This window comes from Muntiacus reevesi, chromosome 3, assembly GCF_963930625.1.
Source record: "Muntiacus reevesi chromosome 3, mMunRee1.1, whole genome shotgun sequence".
Classification (NCBI taxonomy): Eukaryota; Metazoa; Chordata; class Mammalia; order Artiodactyla; family Cervidae; genus Muntiacus; species Muntiacus reevesi.
The window spans coordinates 228,128,337-228,148,532 of NC_089251.1; positions in this window are offsets into that span (position 1 = coordinate 228,128,337).

Consider the following 20,196-nt stretch of genomic DNA (forward strand, 5'->3'; position numbering starts at 1 on the left):
CAAATGTGTGATGACAGGTGTATCATAATGACCTTTATAGTATGTAACAGAATAGTTTCACCCCCCTAAATATTCTCTGTGCTCCACCTAGTTCTCCCTCTCTCCCCACAAACCCTTGGCAACCAGTGGTCTTTTTACTGTCTTCGTAGTTTTGCCTCTTCTAGTATATCATTTGCTTGGATTTATATAGTATTTAGCTTCTTGAAATTGGCTTCTTTGACTTAGCAATATGCATTTATTGTTCCTCCATGTTTTTTGTGGCTTGGTAGTTTATTTCTTTTTAGCACTTAATAATATTCCATTGTCTGGGTGTATCACAGTTATTTATCCACTTACCTACTGAGGGACATTTTGGTTGCTTCGAAATTTTGGCAGTTATGGAGAAAGCTGCCAGAAACATTCCTGGGCAGATTTTTGCATGTACATAAGTTTTTAATCTGTTGGAGTAAAGGTCAGGGAGTGCATTTGATGGTTTGTATGCTTAATTTTGTAAGAAACTGCCAAACTGTCTTCCAAAGTGGCTGTACCATTTTATATTTCCACCACCTGTGAATGAGAACTTCCGTTGCTCCACTTCCTTGCCAGCATTTGGGTGTTAGTGTTTTGAAATTTGGTTATTTTAATAGATGTGCAGTGATATCTCACATCTTCCAAGTCCCTAATGACATATGATGGACCTCCCAGGTGGCGCTAGTGGTAAAGACCCTGCCTGCCAATGTAGGAGACATAGGAGATGTGTGTTTGATACTTGGGTTGGGAAGATCTCCTGGAGGAGGGCATGGCAACCCACTCCAGTATTTTTGCTTGGAAAATTACATGGGCAGAAGAGCCTGGTGGGCTGTAGTCCATAGGGTCACAAAGAGTTGGACATGACTGAAGTAACTTAACACACAACAATGACATATGACATTGAACTTCTTTGCATTTGCTTTTTTGAGGTCTGTATATCTTCTCCGGTGAGGTGTTTGTTCCAATCTTTTGTCCATATTTTAATCAGGTTGTTTTCTTTATTTTAACCATTAAATTTTAATATTTCTTTGTGTATTTTGGATAATAGTCCTTTATCAGATATGTCCTTTGCAAATAGTTTCCTTCAGTGGCCTTTCTTCTGATTCTCTTGATCCTTTTACTTTTCAACCTTCTTTTTGAAACTTTTGGGCACCTACTCTTTTCCTGTCATGGAGAAAAATTGCCTCAGTAATTCACACTAAGATGTAAGTGCCTCAAAGTTATTTATTTGTCTAAGAGAGCTGGAGGTAAATGGCAAGGCTTAACATTGGAAAATAAACCTCTGGTGATGGAATTTAAGAGCTTGTGATAGTGAAATGAGATATTTTGGGGAAGAGTTTGTTTGTTTGTTTGTTTTTTTTTTCATTATCATTCTCCCTAGTTGTTATTGCCTATAGAGTATAGGTACAACCATGGATCTGTTTATTCACAGAATTCCAATATACTACCACTGCTGAACACTTGAAATACTTTAAAGCCAAATAAAAAGATATTTAACTTCTCATAACTGGTAGTAATCTTGAAGAACTCATCTTTATTCTTTTTTAAACTTTTAATTTTGTATTAGAATAAAGCTTACCTCAAAGAATCTGCCTGTGATGCAGGAGACCAAGGTTTGATCCCTGGGTTGGGAAGATCCTATGGGGAAGGGGATGGCAATCCACTCCAGTATTCTTGCCTGGAGAATTCCATGGACAGAGAATCCTGGTGGGCTAAGGTCCGTGGCATCACAAGGAGACGGACACAACTGAGCGACTGGCACGCACATGTAAAGCTGATTAACGATGTTGTGATAGTTTCAGGTGGATAGCAAAGGAAATCAGCCATATGTATACATGCATCCCTTCTAACCCAAACTCCCTCCCATCCAGGATTTCACATAATACTGAGCTGAGTCCCCAGTGCTATATGAGTGCGTGCTAAGTCGCTTTATTGGTGTCTAACTCTTTGTGACACTGGACTGTAGCCTGGCCAGGCTCCTTTGTCCATGGGATTCCCAGGCAAGAATACCAGAGTGGGTTGCCATGCCCTCCTCCAGGGGATCTTCCTTACGCAGGGATTGAACCCATGTCTCCTGAGACTCCTGCATTACAGGTAGATTCTTTACGACTAAGCCACCAGGGAAGCCCTCCCAGTGCTATACAGTAGGTCTTTGTTGGTTGTCTATTTTAAATATAGTTGTGTGTACATGTCCATCCCAAACTCTGTAATTAACCCTTCCCCTCCCCTTCCCCCCAGCAATCATAAAAGTTTGTTCTCCAAGTCTGTGCGTCTGTTTCTGTTTTGTAAATAAGTCTGTTTGTGTCATGTCTTTTTAGATTCCACAAGAAGTATGCCACATGATGTTTCTCCTTCCCTGTTTGACTTACTTCACTCAGTATGACAATCTCTGGGTCCATCTATGTTTGCTGCAGATTACATTATTTCATTCTTTTAATTGACTAATACTCCATTGTATATATGTACCACATCTTTTATATCCATTCCTCTGTCTATGGCCATTTAGGTTGCTTCCATGTTTTGGCTGTTGCAAATAGTGCTACAATGAACACTGGGGTACATGTATCCTTTTTGGCCATGTTTTTCTCCAGACATATGCCCAGGACTGGGATTGCAGGGTCATATGACAGCTCTATTTTTAGTGTTTCAAGGAGCCTCTATGTTGTTCTCCATAGGGACTGTACCAATTTACATTCCCACCAAGAGTGTAGGAGGGTTTCCTTCTCTTCACACCCTCTCCAGCATTTGTTGTTTGTGGATTTTTTGATGGTAGTCATTTTGATTGGTGTGAGGGGGTGTCTCATTGTAGTTTTGATTTGTATTTCTCTAATAGTTAGTGATTTTGAACATCTTTTCATGTGCCTCTTGGCCATCTGTATGTCTCCTTAAGAGAAATGTCTATTTAGGTCTCCTGTGCATTTTTGGATTGAGTTGTTTGTTTTGTTGATGTTGAGCTTCATGAGCTGTTTGTAGATTTTGGAGATTAATCCCTTGTTGGTCACATCATTTCCAAATATTTTCTCCCAATCTGTGGGTTGTCTTTTCATTTTGTTTATTGTTTCCTTTGCTGTGCAAAAGCTTTTAAGTAGGTCGCATATGTTTTTTGTTTGTTTGTTTTTATTTTCTTTTTCTGGGAGATGGCTCAAAAAGGTTATTGCTATGACTTATATCAGAGAGTCTTTTGCCTGTGTTTTCCTTTAGGAGTTTTATCATGTCTGGTCTCACATTTAGGTCTTTAATATACTTCAAGCTTATTTTTCTGTAGAAGAGCTCATCTTTAAATCTTAGGTTCCTAAATGTAACTATATTCCAGAGGAAATTAAGTAACTCCATGGTTGAGAGGATTGTATCTGTCAATTTTTTTTTCTTGCAAGTGAAACTCAAATCAAATTGGCTTAGGAAAAAAAGGAAGTTTGTTGGCTCATGTGACTGTAAAGGACAAAGGAAGAGTTGGCTCTACATGATGCCACTTTATCACTCATCTCTGCTTCTATTTATTGATTTTATTATTAGATAAGATCTCCCCAAATGGTGGGAAATATAGCTACTGAAAACCCAAGCTTATATCCTTACAGATCACAGTCCACAGGAGAGACTCCAAAGCTCTTTCTTACTGTATATATAGTAAACATCACTGAAAAGTGTGATTAGACTTCTTGGCTAATGTCCCCCGTTGCTGTGCCAAGGAGATGAAGACCTTTGTTCAGTTAGGAGTCCTGTGCCCACCTCTACGGTCTGGGGTATATCAAGTTCAACTCTTCCTGAATGACAAGAAATGGATTCCCCCAGGTAGTAGGGGTTTTGTTCCTAGAAAAAATGTAAGGCGCTTCAGGCAGCAAAAACAACAGATGTTCAATTTATATGTTCCTTATCTTGACTGTACATTACTCATTTCATTTCTTATCTCCATGGTGATAATCAGAAGCAGGTGAGCAATAGAACAGAACAGTTTGGATGACTCACTGGTTTGATGCTATAAGATATTTTTCTCACTGAAACTAAATATATATTTGTCACTTTTATACCTAGAAGGTTAAAAACAACAAAGAAGGAAGAAAGCATTAGGTTTACATGTTAAGTGGCTATTTTAGGCATATAGTATAACTGTTTTATAATTCAGTGTTTAAGAGTAGAACAGGGTGATAAGAAATAGTAATTGTTTTTAATATAGTTGTGATAATTCTTATGAGGTTAGTTCTTTGTGCTTCATGGTAGCCAGGCAACAGTATTTGCCACAGAATGAACTGTGAAGACTACATTTTTATGAAATCTTTAAATTTTACTTTTCCATAATTAATATTTTTAATCTCATCCAAGTGATTTTTAATCTAATTACTCAAACTTGAACTAAATTTCAAGAAAAAATTATGGAATATATTTTATTAAATTTTATTTCATTATTTATAAATTTTCAGACAAATTTTATCTGTTCTATTTTTACACTATTTTTCTTTTTGAAAATTTGGGGAAATAATTTCTCATACACTGATTCAAGATAGCACTAAGACTATGGATTTTGGAGTCAAGAATTCTGGTTTTGGATATTATTTTGTCAATTCCTAGTTTTGTGACCTTGGGTAGATTATCCTCTCTAATCCCCAGTTTTACTTAAAATGGAAATAATGAGTACCAACCTAAAAGACTGTTGGAAGGATTCAGTACTATAATGCCTGTGAACTGCTTGGCATCAACCTTGGTACACAATGAGTGTTTAGTCAATGTTAATTTTTATTAGCTATGTTAAGAGATGCAGAAAATTCTTACTTCTATAATTAATGTTACCTCCCTGCATAAAGGGATACAGCCTGAAGTCTAGAGCTGTCCTTTAGGGATTCAGATTCCAAGGTGAAGGTGAATATTTAACATTCAACTCTTCTTCAGGAATGCAAAGTGTGGGATGAGTGAGTAATAGTACTTAGATGTTCCAAAAGTCATTCATAGATACAATTCAGAATAATTTTACACTAAGGTTGGGTAAATGTATGCTTTAGAATAAAATAATGTGAAATTTTGATATGTTGCTGTGACATCCATTATAGATTTATCTTTCTTCAATAGTTTTAACTTATTCTATTTCCTTTTTTATATGTGAATTAGTTTATATTTTATACCATCTGATCATGGAAAGAATATATCAGTTCTTTTAGTCTATAACTTTGATAGTTCAAAGGAGAGATTCTGTCAATTAATTTGTTGATGCATATACAGTACAACATGGATCAGAAACATATAAATTTAGAAGTTTTTGTAATCCATTTGAAGTTCTGTTGACCCTTACCTTTGTATCACAGTCTAAGCCAATCAATAGTGTAAATAGGATTGTAACATGCATACTTATTTTGAATAAGAGAGTATATTGTTTTCAGATATTTCAGGGCATATATGTTTTATCCAAATGAGTATATAATTTACAATTGTAATTCCTATTATCTTCAAAAATGCAAACATTTATTAAGTACATTTTGTGTATAATTAATTGGGTAGCACCTTGTGATACTAAGAACTAAAGAACAAAATATTTGATTTTGAGTAACATAATGGGAAATGCCTCTAATATTTTTACATTTTAAAGGCAGGTTCCACATTGGTAGAGTTTAATGACCCTTGATAAAAATAAAACTCATAGTATTAAGGAACAATTCAACGGTGATGAGGCTACGAGGGACCAAACTTCTGCTTTTAAGATGATCTTCCCAAGGTCTACCTTGAATCTAAATTTTTAAGCAGTCTTCCCACCATATGATATCTTTTGTCTGGAATTTATTTTCCAATTGAGCTCTGCTGGAAACAAACTGAATTTAAAATCTAATAAATGCAAGAACATTGACATTTTATATTTTGAATTTCTTTCAAATTTGAATACATTATAAATTTACTCTCCTAATTTTTAGCTGGTTTGGACCAGTCTTCTGCATGATTAGTCTGAATTTGTAAAATTTTATGATACAGATTAAATTTTTTCAGGTAGCTTTGTGGGAAGTAATTATATATCTTCTCTTTGAAAATATGAGCTGTAATATCAAGACATGAAATCTGACGTTTACCAATAACTGCTTCTGACATAGTTTTCATCATTGGTTTTCCTCCTTCTTTGCCACTTGCTCTAGTTGTACTTTCTTCATTACAGAGGCACAGAGGGTAAATATTCTGTTTATCTCTTATAACACATTATGAACAATGGTGCTGCCGAGAATGAGCATAGAGTGTAGGTAAAAGTATGCTTAACATGATAACCAATTCTTGATTTGAAATTAGAAATCCTACCTTAAATAAAAGGGTTGAGATATCGTTCTTATGTTATAGAGGGTAATTCTCTCTATCTTTCCTGGGCAAATTTAATTAATTAACATATTGAGATATAATTGACAGATAACTTTGTGAAAGTTTAAGGTGCACAGTGTGGTGATTTAATGTATTTATATACTGCAATATGATTAACATAGTAGTGTTAGCTAATACCTCTATCATGTTACATAATTTCTTTTTTGAGATGGGAAAAATTAAAATTTGGTCTCAGCAACTTTGAAATTTATAATACACTGTTGTTATCTATAATTATTATGCAGTGCATTAGATCCCCAGGACTTCTTTATCTACTAGTTGTAAGTTTGTATTCTTAAACAATACCTCCCCAGTTTGCCCACTACTCAGCCCCTAGAATGTGATATATATACACAATAGAATATTATTCAGTAATAAGAGAAAAGGAAATCTGGCCATTTGCAGCAAAATGGATGAACTCTGAGAGCATTATGCTGAGTGAGATAAGTCGCATGGAGAAGGATAAATACTGTATGGTGGTGGTGGTTGAGTCAGTAAGTCTGTTCAGTTCTTGCAACCCAGTGGACTGTAGCCCACCAGGCTCCTCTGTGCATGGGATTTCCCAAGCAAGCATACTGAAGTGGATTGACATTTTCTTTTCCAGGGTCTTCCTGAGCCAGGGATTGAACCCATGTCTCCGGCATTGCAGGCAGATTCTTTACTGCTGAGCCATTAGGGAAGCCCATAAATACTGCATAATAGTACTTATATGTGGAATCTAAAAAAGCTTTGCTTGTAAAAACAGAGACTAGAATGAGAACAATTTTCTTTATATTCTTCCCCATAAAAGGTTTCTTGATGTTACAGAATGCTACAAGGAAATGCGGTTGACTTGACCCAGTTTGGCATTTCTGTGATCCAGAATTCTTCAGGGGATAGAATTCTTGCTTACAAAACCACAAACAAATAAACACCATTTAACCATAATGGGTATTACCAGTTAAATTACTATAGAATTATTAATTTCTCTTCTTTGACGAAATATCTGCAAAATTTTCACTTATGTGATTTAGTCATGCTGTCATATTATGTGAAGGCCTTCTGAAGGAATCCCAAGCCTTTGTTGCCCCTACAACCATTTTTGTTCCTTTAAAAATTTTTTAAATTCTGAAGTTAATACCGTTTCTTTGTAAAAAATTTGAAAATCTCTAAATTATATAAAGCAAAACATTTTCTTTTTCCAGATCCTCTCTTTCCCCCACTCTCATTTTCTAAGTTGAGTTGGGTAGTCTGCTCCATATCGTCTAAGTATTCCGTTTCTCTTGATGTGTGCACACACAAATGCATACTAAATTTTAGGACAAAATCATATCCTTTTGCCACAGTTCTCTCTCTCAATGTATTAATAAACAACAACATATTATGAAAACCTTTTATTTCATTCCATATATATTTGCCTACTAAGGGTTGTGCAGAATTGTTCTGAATGGATATACCATAATTTATTAATCAATCCTTAGTTTCCTGCCATTGACTGTCTCCAAGTTCTCCAGTGCTGTATTATATTTTCTTGTGTGTGTGTGTGTGAATATGAGTGACTGGTAGAGAATGTACACCGTAAGTTTGGATAGTTATTACCTGAAAGGTTTTTTAATCAATTTAGAGTTTCCTCTGACACTGTAGGGAATTCCCATTTTTTATGTTTTTGCTAATACTTGCATATTGTCAATATTTTTCACATTTGCCTATCTGAGGATCTCATTGTTATTCTAATCTGAATCTCTTAATGAAGAGTGAAATTTATCATCTTTCCAAATGTTGATTGGCCATTTGAATTTTTTTTTTTCTCTTTTTAGCTTTTTGGTAATAGTGCTTTTTCAATTTCCACTGCAATTACCCTAATCTAGGCTAGGCCTTTAAAGTCATTTGTTTCTTCTTTTCTTCTTGTTTTAAAGCCATATATTTCTTCTTTTCTCAATCCTTCCAACCTTTCCAAAGGTAAATATCTTACATTGCTCTGTTCAGAACTTATCTATTTATGATTTGGTCCTGATCTAACTCAACATCTTTCCTCTATTAGCAGCTTCAAACTTATTGAAAGGCAAACATTGACTGATTTTTTATTTATACTATATCCTACAGTACTCTCAGTATGGTGTCTTGAACATAACTAGTTATTTGGACTATCTGATAACCATAAGAAGATATCCGGGAATGTTTTTGACTCTTTATACCACATGACAAAGGAAAATATCCTGTGGGCATGGGGATTGTAGAAACTTTATACAAATTTGACAGCCATTTGTCTAAGTACTAAATGATTGCCACTATGTGAAATTTCTAAGATAGTTGTAAAACTGTTGTTATTATAGAATTTTATTTCGGCCAAAAGTTTTGAAAGAAGATAGAGTTTGTTTTAAGCAATTGCCTATGTTTTTAATGTATGTCCCTACAGAGTTTATAAATAAAGACAGATCTGGTTCTGTGATTCTACAGGGATCAATTGCATAGATTATTGCTTAACTGGCAGTGTATACTTTCATGCTGATGGGGATTTTCAATGAGCTACATTCAGTTCTTTGTGTTTTGAAGTTTGTGTAAGAATTCATTTTCTTCAGACTTGCTTTCTTAGTGAATCTCTATTCATTTGTGTTAGCAAAAATTCATTTCCTATGCAATGTCTCTCCTAGTTATAATTTGCAGAAAGCAATTACCTGTTTGGATTTTGTTATTCTCACCATTTAGAGGGATGTATGCCTTCTTGAGGGAAATTAAGATGTTTTTCATTAAAAGTGGAAACACTTCTGCATACAGAATGGTAGTTATGTGCTCAGAGTGAAGGTTTAAAGTTTTTACACAAATTCTCAAATCCCTCTAGAACTAAGAGTGACATACACAGCAGCGGTGTATGTGCAGGGGAATATCTGCTGCATCTCTGGTTAGATTGCCATATTATAAAGGTCCATAGGATGTCTTGTGAGTGGTTGTTTTCTAGAAATATATTAAACAGTTTAATCATTTTCTAGTGGAGAGAGAGCAGATATTAGCCCTAGGAAGAGGAGGTTCACCTTCCAACCCTGGATTGTCTAGGTGATTCTTTATAATTATATCTGTTTCACCCAAAAATTCTTTTAAGTATAGTATTATGGTACAAACCAACATTTGAAATATGATGCTGTGCTATTTGGAGAAGGCAATGGCACCCCACTCCAATACTCTTGCCTGGAAAATCCCATGGATGGAGGAGCCTGGTAGGCTGCAGTCCATGGGGTGGCTAAGAATCGGACACAACTGAGTGACTTCACTTTCACTTTTCACTTTCATGCATTGGGGTAGGAAATGGCAACCCATTCTCCAGTGTTCTTGCCTGGGGAATCCCAGGGATGGGGGAGCCTGGTGGGCTGCCATCTATTGGGTTGCACAGAGTCGGACACGACTGGAGTGACTTAGCAGCAGCAGCAGCATGGCAAATAGGGAAAAAAATGGAAGCACTAACAGATTTTATTTTCTTGGGCTCCAAAATCACTGCAGACAGTGACTACAGCCATGAAATTAAAAGACACTAGCCCTTTGGAAGGAAACCTGTGACAAGCCTAGACAGCATATTATAAAGCAAAGGCACCATTTTGCCAACAAAGGTCCATATAGACAAAGCTATGGTTTTTCAGTAGTCATGTATAGATGTCAGAGTTGGACCCTAAAGAAGGTTGAGCACTGAAGAATTGATGCCTTCAAATGTGGTGCTGCAGAAGAGTCTTGAGAGCCCCTTGGACTGCAAGGAGATCAAACCAGTCAATCCTAAAGGAACTCAATCCTGAATATTCATTGGAAGGACTGCTGCTAAAGATGAAGCTCCAATACTTTGGTCATCTGATGCAAAGAGCTGGATCGTTGGAAAAGACCCTGGAGATGGGAAGGAGTGAGGGCAGGAGGAGAAGTGGATAACAGAGGATAAGATGGTTAGATGGCATCACCAACTCGATGGACATGAGTTTGAGTAAGTTCTGGGAGATGGTGAAGGACAGGGAAGCCTCGCGTGCTGCAGTCCATTGGGTTGCAAAGAGTCAGGCATGACTTGACATGACAACAACAGCAAGAAGAATTAGATAATTTGTTTTTTTCTACACCTGAATTTAGGCTGCCCTATGGCTAAAAATACTTCTTGTTCTCAGGAGCTTTCTCTGAAAGAGATCATGAGGCTTCACCAACTCTAGAGGGAAGATTGTGTAATGAGTTGAGTCTGGACTAGTGGTATTTCATCTAGAATAGTATTTAAGCCTGAACAATCTACACTTTGAGAAGGTACTATATATATATCGGAGAAGGCAATGGCAACCCACTCCAGTACTCTTGCTTGGCCTGGAAAATCCCATGGACAGAGGATCCTGGTAGGCTGCAGTCCATGGGGTCACTAAGAGCCAGACACCACTGAGTGACTTCACTTTCACTTTTCACTTTCATACATTGGAGAAGGAAATGGCAACCTACTCCAGTGTTCTTGTCTGGAGAATCCCAGGGATGGCGGAGCCTGGTAGGTTGCTGTCTATGGGGTCGTACAGAGTCGGACACGACTGAAGCAACTTAGCATCAGCAGCATATACACACACACACACACACACACATATATACATGTGCATATATATGCTTTGAGAAGGAAATACTGTTCTATGCTTTGATAAAGAAAATATTGTCCTGGCTCTTCTGGACCTTTGAGTTCAGGCCACACTTTAAAGATAGAGGTCAACAATTTCTCTAAATAATTACTGTGTCTATCAAGCAGAACTGATTTGGAGTGAGTGGAGACCTTTTCTTTTCTCTGGGGTGAAAAGAGAATTAGGGCTTGAGGTGTGGGGATGAGTGAGTATTCTGAATTGTGTGGGTTATTCTGATCACTCACCTCCACCAGGAGGAATCCTGAATTATACTGATTCAGTTCAGTTCAGTCACTCATTCATGTCCAACTCATTGCAACCCCATGAAATGCAGCATGCCAGGCTTCTCTGTCCATCACCAACTCCCATAGTTTATTCAAACTCGTGTCCATTGAGTCGGTGATGCCATCCAACCATCTCATCCTCTTTTGTCCCCTTCTTCTCTTGCCTTCAATCTTTTCCAGCATCAGGGTCTTTTCAAATGAGTCAGCTCTTTGCCTCAGGTGGCCAAAGTATTAGGGTTTCAGCTTCAATATCAATCTTTCCAATTAATATTCAGGACTGATTTCCTTTAGGATAGACTGGTTGGATCTCCTTGCAGTCCAAGGGACTCTCAAGAGTCTTCTCCAACACCACCGTTCAAAAGCATCAATTCTTTGGCACTCAGCTTTCTTTATAGTCCAACTTGCACATCCATACATGACTACTGAAAAATCCATAGCCTTGACTAGACGGACCTTTGTTAGCAAAGTAATGTCTCTGCTTTTTAACATGCTGTCTAGGTTGGTCATAGCTTTTCTTCCAAGGAACAAGCATCTTTTAATTTCATGGCTTCAGTCACCATCTGCAGTGATTTTGGAGCCCCCCAAAATAAAGTCAGCCACTGTTCGCACTGTTTCCCCATCTATTTGCCATGAAGTAATGGGACCAGATGCCATGATTTTAGTTTTCTCAGTGTTGACCTTATACTGATTAGTTATCCAAAAAATATATACCAGGCACTGTGCTAGGTATAAATGAAATGTAGAGTCAGAAGAAGTAGAAGTAGAAGCAGAAGGAAAAGGAGAAGATGAGGAATGAAGGGGAAGAGGAGGACAATGACAACAGAGAAAAGGAAGACAAAATAAATACCAGTCCTCTTTATTAATCAAGTCATATGATTAAAATGTAACCTTACAACTGTGGTCAAGTGCTGTAATGGAAAGATATTAATATATGATGCTGTTAGAAAGTATAATATGGGTAATTTACAAAACTCAGTAGCTTCCAGGAGGCTTCTCTGAGAAAATGAAAAACTAAGAAATAAAGCCTGAGTAAGAGTTAACTAGATGAAACAGCAGCGCAAGAACACTGTGTTGTTCAGTCGCTCACTTCTGTCTGACTCTTTGCAACCCCATTGACTGAAGCACGCCAGGCTTCCCTGTCCTGCAGAGTTTGCTCAAACTCGTGCATTGAGTTGATGATGCCATCCAAATATCTAGTCCTCTGTCATTCCCTTCTTCTTCTGCCTTCAGTCTTTCTCAGCATCAAAGTCTTTTCAAATGAGTTGGCTCTTCACATCAGGAGACCAAAGTATTGAAGCTTCATCTTTAGCAGCAGTCCTTCCAATTCAGGACTGATTTCCTTTAGGATGGACAGGTTGGATCTCCTTGCAGTCCAAGGGACTCTCAAGAGTCTTCTCCAACACCACAGTTCAAAAGCATCAGTTCTTTATCATTCCATCTTCTTTATGGTCCAACCCTCATATCAATACATGACTACTGGAAAAACCATAGCTTTGATTATATCAGACCTTTGTTTGCAAAGTAATGTCTGTGCTTTTTAATATGCTGTCTAGGTTTGTCATAGCTTTTCTTCCAAGGAGCAAGTGTCTTTTAATTTCATGGCTGCAGTCACCATCTGCAGTGATTTTGGAGTCCCCCAAAATAAAGTCTGTCACTGTTTCCATTGTTTCTACATCTATTTGCCATGAAGTGATGGGACTGGATGCCATGATCTTAGTTTTTTGAATGTTGAGATTGAAGCCAACTTTTTCACTCTCCTCTTTCACTTTCATCAAGAGGCTCTAGTTCCTTTTCACTTTCTGCCATAAGGGTGGTGTCATCTGCATATCTGAGGTTATTGATATTTCTCCCAGCAATCTTGAGTCCAGCTTGTGCTTCATCCAGCCTGACATTTTGCATGATGTACCCTGCATATAAGTTAAATAAGCAGGGTGACAATCTATGGCCTTGATGTACTCCTTTCCTTATTTTGAACCAGTTTGTTGTTCCATATCTGGTTCTAACTATTGCTTCTTGACCTGCATACAGGTTTCTGAGGAGGCAGGTAAGGTGGGTCTGGTATTCCCATCTTTTGAAGAATTTTCCAGCTTGTTGTGATCCACACAGTCAAAGCCTTTAGTGTAGTCAAGAAAGCAGAAGTAGATATTTTTCTGGAATTCTCTTGCTTTTTCTATGATCCAGTGGACGTTGGCAATTTGATCTCCGGTTCCTCTGCCTTTTCTAAAACCAGCTTGTACATCTGGAAGTTCTCAGTTCACATACTGTTAAAGCCTAGCTTGAAGGATTTTGAATATTACCTTGCCAGCATGTGAAACGAGTGTAATTGTGTGGTAGTTTGAACAGTTTTTGGCATTGCCCTTCTTTGGGATTGGAAGGAAAACTGACCTTTTTCAGTCCTTTTTCAAAACTCAGTCACTGCTGAGTTTTCCAAATTAGCTGGCATATAGAGTACAGCACTTTCACAGGCTCATCTTTTAGAATTTGCAATAGCTCAGCTGGAATTCTGTCACCTCCACTAGCTTTGTTGGTAGAAATGCTTCCTAAGGCCCACTTGACCTCGAACTCCAGTATGTCTGGCTCTATGTAATCCACGATGATCACACTATCGTGGTTGTTCAGGTTATTAAGATCTTTTCTGCATAGCTCTTCTGTGTATTTTTGCCACCTGTTCTTTATATCTTCTGCTTCTGTTAGGTCTATACCATTTCTGTCCTTTGTTTTACCCATGTTTGCATGAAATGTTCCCTTGGTATCACTAATTTGTTTGAAGAGATCTCTAGTCTTTCCCATTCTATTGTTATACTTTATTTCTTTGCATTGTTCACTAAGGAAGGCTTTCTTATCTCTCCTTGCTTTTCTTTGGAACTCTGCAATCAAATGGGTATATCTTTCCTTTTCTTCTTTGCCTTTTGCTTTTCTCATATTTGCAAGGCCTCCTCAGACAACCATTTTGTCTTTTTGCATTTCTTTTTCTTGGGATGGTTTTTCCTGTACAATGTTACGAACCTCCATCCATAGTTCTTCAGGCACTCTGTCTTTCAGATCTAATCCCTTGAATCTATTTTTGTCACCTCCACTGTGTAATCATAAGGGGTTTGATTTAGGTCATACCTGAATAGCCTTATGGCTTTCCCAACTTGTTTAAGTCTGAATTTTGCAATAAGGAGTTCATGATCTAAGCCACAGTCAGCTCCTGGTCTTGCTTTTGCTGACAGTATAGAGCTTCTCCATCTTTGGAGAACTTTATAGGAAGAGAATTAAATAGTAAGTGAAAAGTGCTAGTGGCAGTAATGAACATGAAGTATGTGAAAGACTGAGAAAAGGCCCAGGTGGCTGAAATGGAAAGAGAAGCTGGTATGTGTTGAGGGTAGGAAGGCACATAGTAGCTATACCATGCAAAACTTTTAAGAGCTTATAGGCTTCTTCTTTTTTTTTTAAGTTTTTATTTTGTGTTGGAGTACAGCCAATTAAAAAACAAATGTGATAGTTTCAGGTGAAGGGACTCAGTCATACATACACATGTATCCATTATCCTCCATACTTCCCTCCCATCCAGGCTGCCACCCAACATAGAACACAGTTCCATTGGCTATACAGTAGTTTCTTGTTGGCTATCCATCTTTAATGTAACAGTATATACATGTCCATCCCGAACTCCCCCCAGCTATCCCTTCCCCTATCCCCTGGCAACCATAAGTTCGTTCTCCAAATCTGAGTCTCTTTCTGTTTTGTAAGTAAGTTCATTTGTATCATTTATTTTTAGATTCCACATATAAGGGATGTCATGTGATATTCTCCTTATCTTTCTGACTTCATTCAGTACGACAATTTCTAGGTCCATGCATGTTGGGGCAAATGACATTATTTCATTCTTTTAATGGTTGAGTAATATTCCATTATGTATATGTACCACATCTTCTTTATTCGTTCTTCTACTGATGAACATTTAGGTAGCTTCCACTTCTTGGCTATTGTGAACAGTCCTGAAGTGAACATTTGGTTGCATGTCTCCTTTAGTCTCATGTTTTCCTCTAGATAGATGCCCAGGATTGGGATTTCAGCATCATATGGTAAGAGCTTACTGGCTTCTTAATGAGTTTTATCCTTGCCCTTAGAGTAATGGCAAGTTGTAAGAGATGAAGATGATAAGGGTTGGATTTTGAAAAGATTATTCTGCAGATTTCTATAGATTTTGCACTTGAGCCAATTGTATTAGGAGAGAGGGGGAGCCTCCATGTCAATTATATTGGAGCATAGACCCACACTTAGCACTCAGACCAGCAGTTGATTTATGGAGGAAGTAAGGGTTTGTTTAAGAGACCTAGACCTTCCTGAATGAGGATTCTGATAGGAGCATGCACATCTGCAGAATGAAAGTTCACATAAGTTACCATATGGCTCTTAAAAGCAGTGTGACTTTATTTAGCAATCACAGGCAGGTAAACGGGGGAATTATAGATACAAATATGTACCTACATATAAAAAACTTGATTGAGATCATACTGAATGACAATGAAATATTAAGTAAATCACTCCATTTTATTAATTAATAATTAAACTTTTCAACTCCATTAAACATTTCTGTACATTTTTTTTTAATTTTATACAATTCCATGGATTTTGTATAATTTGTGGCTTGCCAGTGGCTATTTGTATTATGTCTAAGTTTTTATTGTTATAAAAACTTAAAAAAATTGTTATGTTGTACACGAATACAGTTGTATTGTTGCATATATGCTGGAGATGTTCTCGAAATCAACGATACTGGCAATGGGAGAGGGGGAATCCTGAGAGTATGTGTTTTCCTATATAATGGCATGTGTTCACCTTGTTTTTCTTACCAATTTGATCTCTCATCTGTATTGTAAGAGGTCTTGCCAACAGTGAATAGTAGTATTCTTTTCTTTTTTTGCCTATTTGATAAGTAAAATTTGGATCTCATTTTAATTAGCATGCCATGAAATAAAAAAAAAAAGTTAAATCTGGAAGAAACCCTAGAGAGTGTCTAATTTAACCAACTTATTTGACAAAGCTCACAGAGGCTATATGTTAGCTTGTGTCTAAGACCACACAGCTAGTGAGTTGTAGAACAGGCATTATGATTTTGTTCTCCTGGACCTCAACCCAGGGCTCTTTCCACTGAAACAAGCTCATCAGGGTCCTTCCACAGTGCTCTTTCTGGAGGCATCAGTGTGTAAAACTGGGGAGAGAGATGGTTTTTGTCCAGCAAAAAACTGTTAGCAGCTGATTGTAACCTACAGAAGCAATTAATAGGCCCAGGTTCCTAGAGATGCTTCTGCCCAAGGGAAAGAATGTGAGAAGGCCATAACATCCAGGAGGTCTGGTTTTCCTTGCATCAGAGCCTCTTCAGGAGAGGACTCTGAGCTAAGGAAAACAACCTGGATGAAATTGTGCTCTGGCCAACCTCAGCATAAATCTTACTGGGATTAGCCTTTTTTGCCTATGGGTCTTCAAGTGCAGACAGAAGATCCTTTAACCTTTTTCTGGGTAGAAGGATTAACAGTGGCTAATCAGGGTATTGGCAGGAGGGTGTGCTAAAAGTATGGGAAGAAATTTGAGTTATAGCCAAAGACGCCAAGTTGTAGTCTAGCCTCGAGTTTTAGTTTTTGAGGAATGCTGCTGGGAGAAACCACTTGTGTGCAGTTTCCTCTTGCCCCTTTCAGCCTGTTTTGCACATTGTCAGCAGGGTCCTCATCTTAAAGTCCTGTTTATATCTCATGCCCCATTGGCCTTACAGCAAGTTCAAAACCAAGTCTTTTTCTAGATAATAGAATAGTGGAAGGAGTTATGGGGGGAAAAGGACATTTAATAAAAAGGATATCTTTGAAATAAATGAAACTAAAGACTCAACACAGCATGTATTTTGAAATTCATTCATTTATTTATTTAACAGATATTTATTGAAGACCCACCTTATAGCAGACATGGGTTTTATGTTAGGTACAGAGTATATGGTGTGAAAGAAGTAAGCATAGTCCCTGCCCTCAAGTGGCTTTTAGTCTAGCACAGACAACAAGCATTAGAAAAAGATGGGAATTATGACAGGAGATGAGGACAGAAATAAGAAATCAAACAGGAGTAAATTTCAGTCTAGTCTGAAGGTCAGGCCATCACTCCTTAGTGAAGTATGTTCTCACTTGGGACATGAAGGACAACTAGACTTAGTCAGAACAGACAATACAGAGAGTGTCCCAAGATGAGGAGTCAACATCCATGAACGACCAGAGACTAGGAAAGATATGACATGAAAGGCACAGATAAGGATTTCGGGATGCCTGAAATATTAAAATCCAAAAAATTGGATTGCGTAGATTGAAGCTGGGAAGACGGACACCAGAACTGGAAAGGCCTGTAAGAAAGGTGAAAGTCTGGGTAGTATGTGAATGGTGAAGGAAAGGTTTTCAGAACTAAAATGACACTAACAAATTTATGGCCTTCCTGGTGGCTCAGTGGTAAAGAATCTGACTGCAATGCAGGAGTCCCGGATTCGATCCCTGGGTCAGGAAGATCCCCTGGAGAAGGAAATGGCAACCCATTCCACTATTCTTGCCTGGAAAATTCCATGGACAGAGGAGCCTGGCAGGCTACAGTCCATGTGGTCATAGAGTCAGACATGGCTGAGCGGCTGACACACACAACAAATCTGTGACTCAGAAGGATTACTTTGGCTACAGGGTAGAGAATGGATTGCAGGAGAACAAGTATGAAGTAGAGGAATGAGCTAGGAGGCTGTTGTAATAACCAAGTATTAGATGAGGTAGTGGCAGCTGGGCAAATTTTGGTGTCATTGCTCCAACCTTCTGAGAATATGATATTGGGAGGGATCCAGAGCACAAAGAGAAGGATTAGCCCAAGACAGTTGTTTTTAAACAGGCATGCATCAGAATCACCTGGAGGGCTTGCTAAACTACAGATCATTAGACCCAGAATTTCTAGTTCAGTAGACCTGAATTTGCATTCCAGTAGGTTCCCTGATGTTGCTTACTTGGAAACTAAACTTTGAAAACAAATTCTGTAAAACATGGGTACTAAAGGTGTATCATTCTATTTAGCTTTTCTTATTTTTACGAAGTTGGAAGAGAGGTAGAGCAAATGGAGAGGCAACAAAGCAACTTGTCTGCAGACAGTATATGTTTAGTGCTAAGCAAAGCAGAGGCTTGATTTGCTTAGAGCAAAGTGGTATTTTGGGGTAATGCTGAACTTCAGATGAGATCAATGATCTTAAATTTATATGACACAAATCTACCAGTTTTTGTGACTTTATACTGAATAGCTTAACTTCCCATGTGCATCTGCAGAGAAGGTAGATATTTGTGTAATCCAAAGTTGGTGTTTTCCTGGGCTAGAATTTCAGGATGGTGAATTAAGGTTGATGATGAGCCATTGAAATGTTGAACCTTGAATGTAAGGAGTAGAAGGAAAGAGAAGAGAGAAAGATCCTGACAAAGAAAAAGTTGAGAATCAGAGATTCTAAAGAATTGATAAAACTGGTGTATTGGGGCTAAAGGAACCAGAAAACTAGAAGAGCAAGATATTTTAGTTAGAGAACAAAAGCTCTAAACTTATGATGTCAAGGATAGAACAATTCTGGGTGATAATGAATGCCAAGGTTACCATGGGAGTAGATGGTTGAAGTGAGTGAAGGAGAAGGTCATGGGAGATGATGAGTTATAGTACCGAGATTTCAGAGAATTGTTCTCTCCATGGATGTGGTAGAAAACTAGGATGGTGGAAGAAGTTAACATGATGTGTCAAAGTCTTCAATAGATGAGGGAGACTAACCAGGCCCTGCTTGTCCCCACTGATAAACAGGAGTGTAGGATAATACAGTCAATGACATAAGTGAGCCTCAAAGGGAGGCTTGCAGAAGAGAATTAGGAGTTATATGTTGCTGGAGCGGCAGTGAGGAGATGGGAGCTCCCTGATTTAGGCCATATAATAGAAGGGGTGTAGGAAAATGAACAGCCTTCCCTTGAAAGACCTACAGGGAAAGTGAGGTCCTCAGTAGGGCACTTGGTTTTCTCTTAGGGAAACAAAGCAACATGTAGCAAACAGTTGAGGTTGTAGGGAAGTTTGTTAATAATTAGATATGAGCTTTAGAGGACACAGTGGAAACATTTTAATTTATGGAATAGAAGCAGCATATTAGAGAAAATTGTTGGCACGGAATCAATAAGCGTGTCATAGCCTCACTTCTTAATTTATAGTTTGCTGAAGATTAGTGAAATTGATTTGTACATTTGCTGAGATTGTCAATTAGCTGCAGAAAGTCATTCACATGCTCCTTGAATTCCAACAGGCTTGGTCATGTTAATGGCGCAGAGGAAAGTCAGAAAATATATGTGTAATTAGAATATTGATAATATAAAAGCAGGAACTGAGTTTATACTATCTTATGCACTTTAAGAATTACATTTATAAACCATATAAAAATAAATCCAGACATCTGGAGACCAAAGTCACCTATATAAGACTGCCTAAAAGGTTAATGTGATTAAAATTTATGATGCTCATTGTTCCTGCTGCCATTTAATACCAAGTGGTAGATGGTTTTTATTCAAAAGGAAGTAATTATACTGAATTTATTATATTGCTAGATAAGGTATTTTAAACTACATTTTAGAACAGTTTAGGTCTGAGTCTTGTAGGATGAAATAACCTTATATATAAGATTTAAAATCCTGTTCACATTTCTAAGATTATATTCTGGTATAGATGAGATTTACAACTCCAGGTCTTCCAGCAGTCTTCTGAGATTATATGTAATGATTACTCATGGAAGGGACTGAATGCAAATTTTGTTTCATATACACATAGCTTAACCATTAACTGGAAGTGGAGTGGTTTCTCTGTCTGAAGAGAAGGGGGAAGTAGGTCATGCTGTGCTGGTTTTTAAGATTTATTTCTTCTTTCGTGTCCTTTTTCCCCCAGCTTGGCGCTCTGTCTTCATTTGACAGGGAAGACACTCA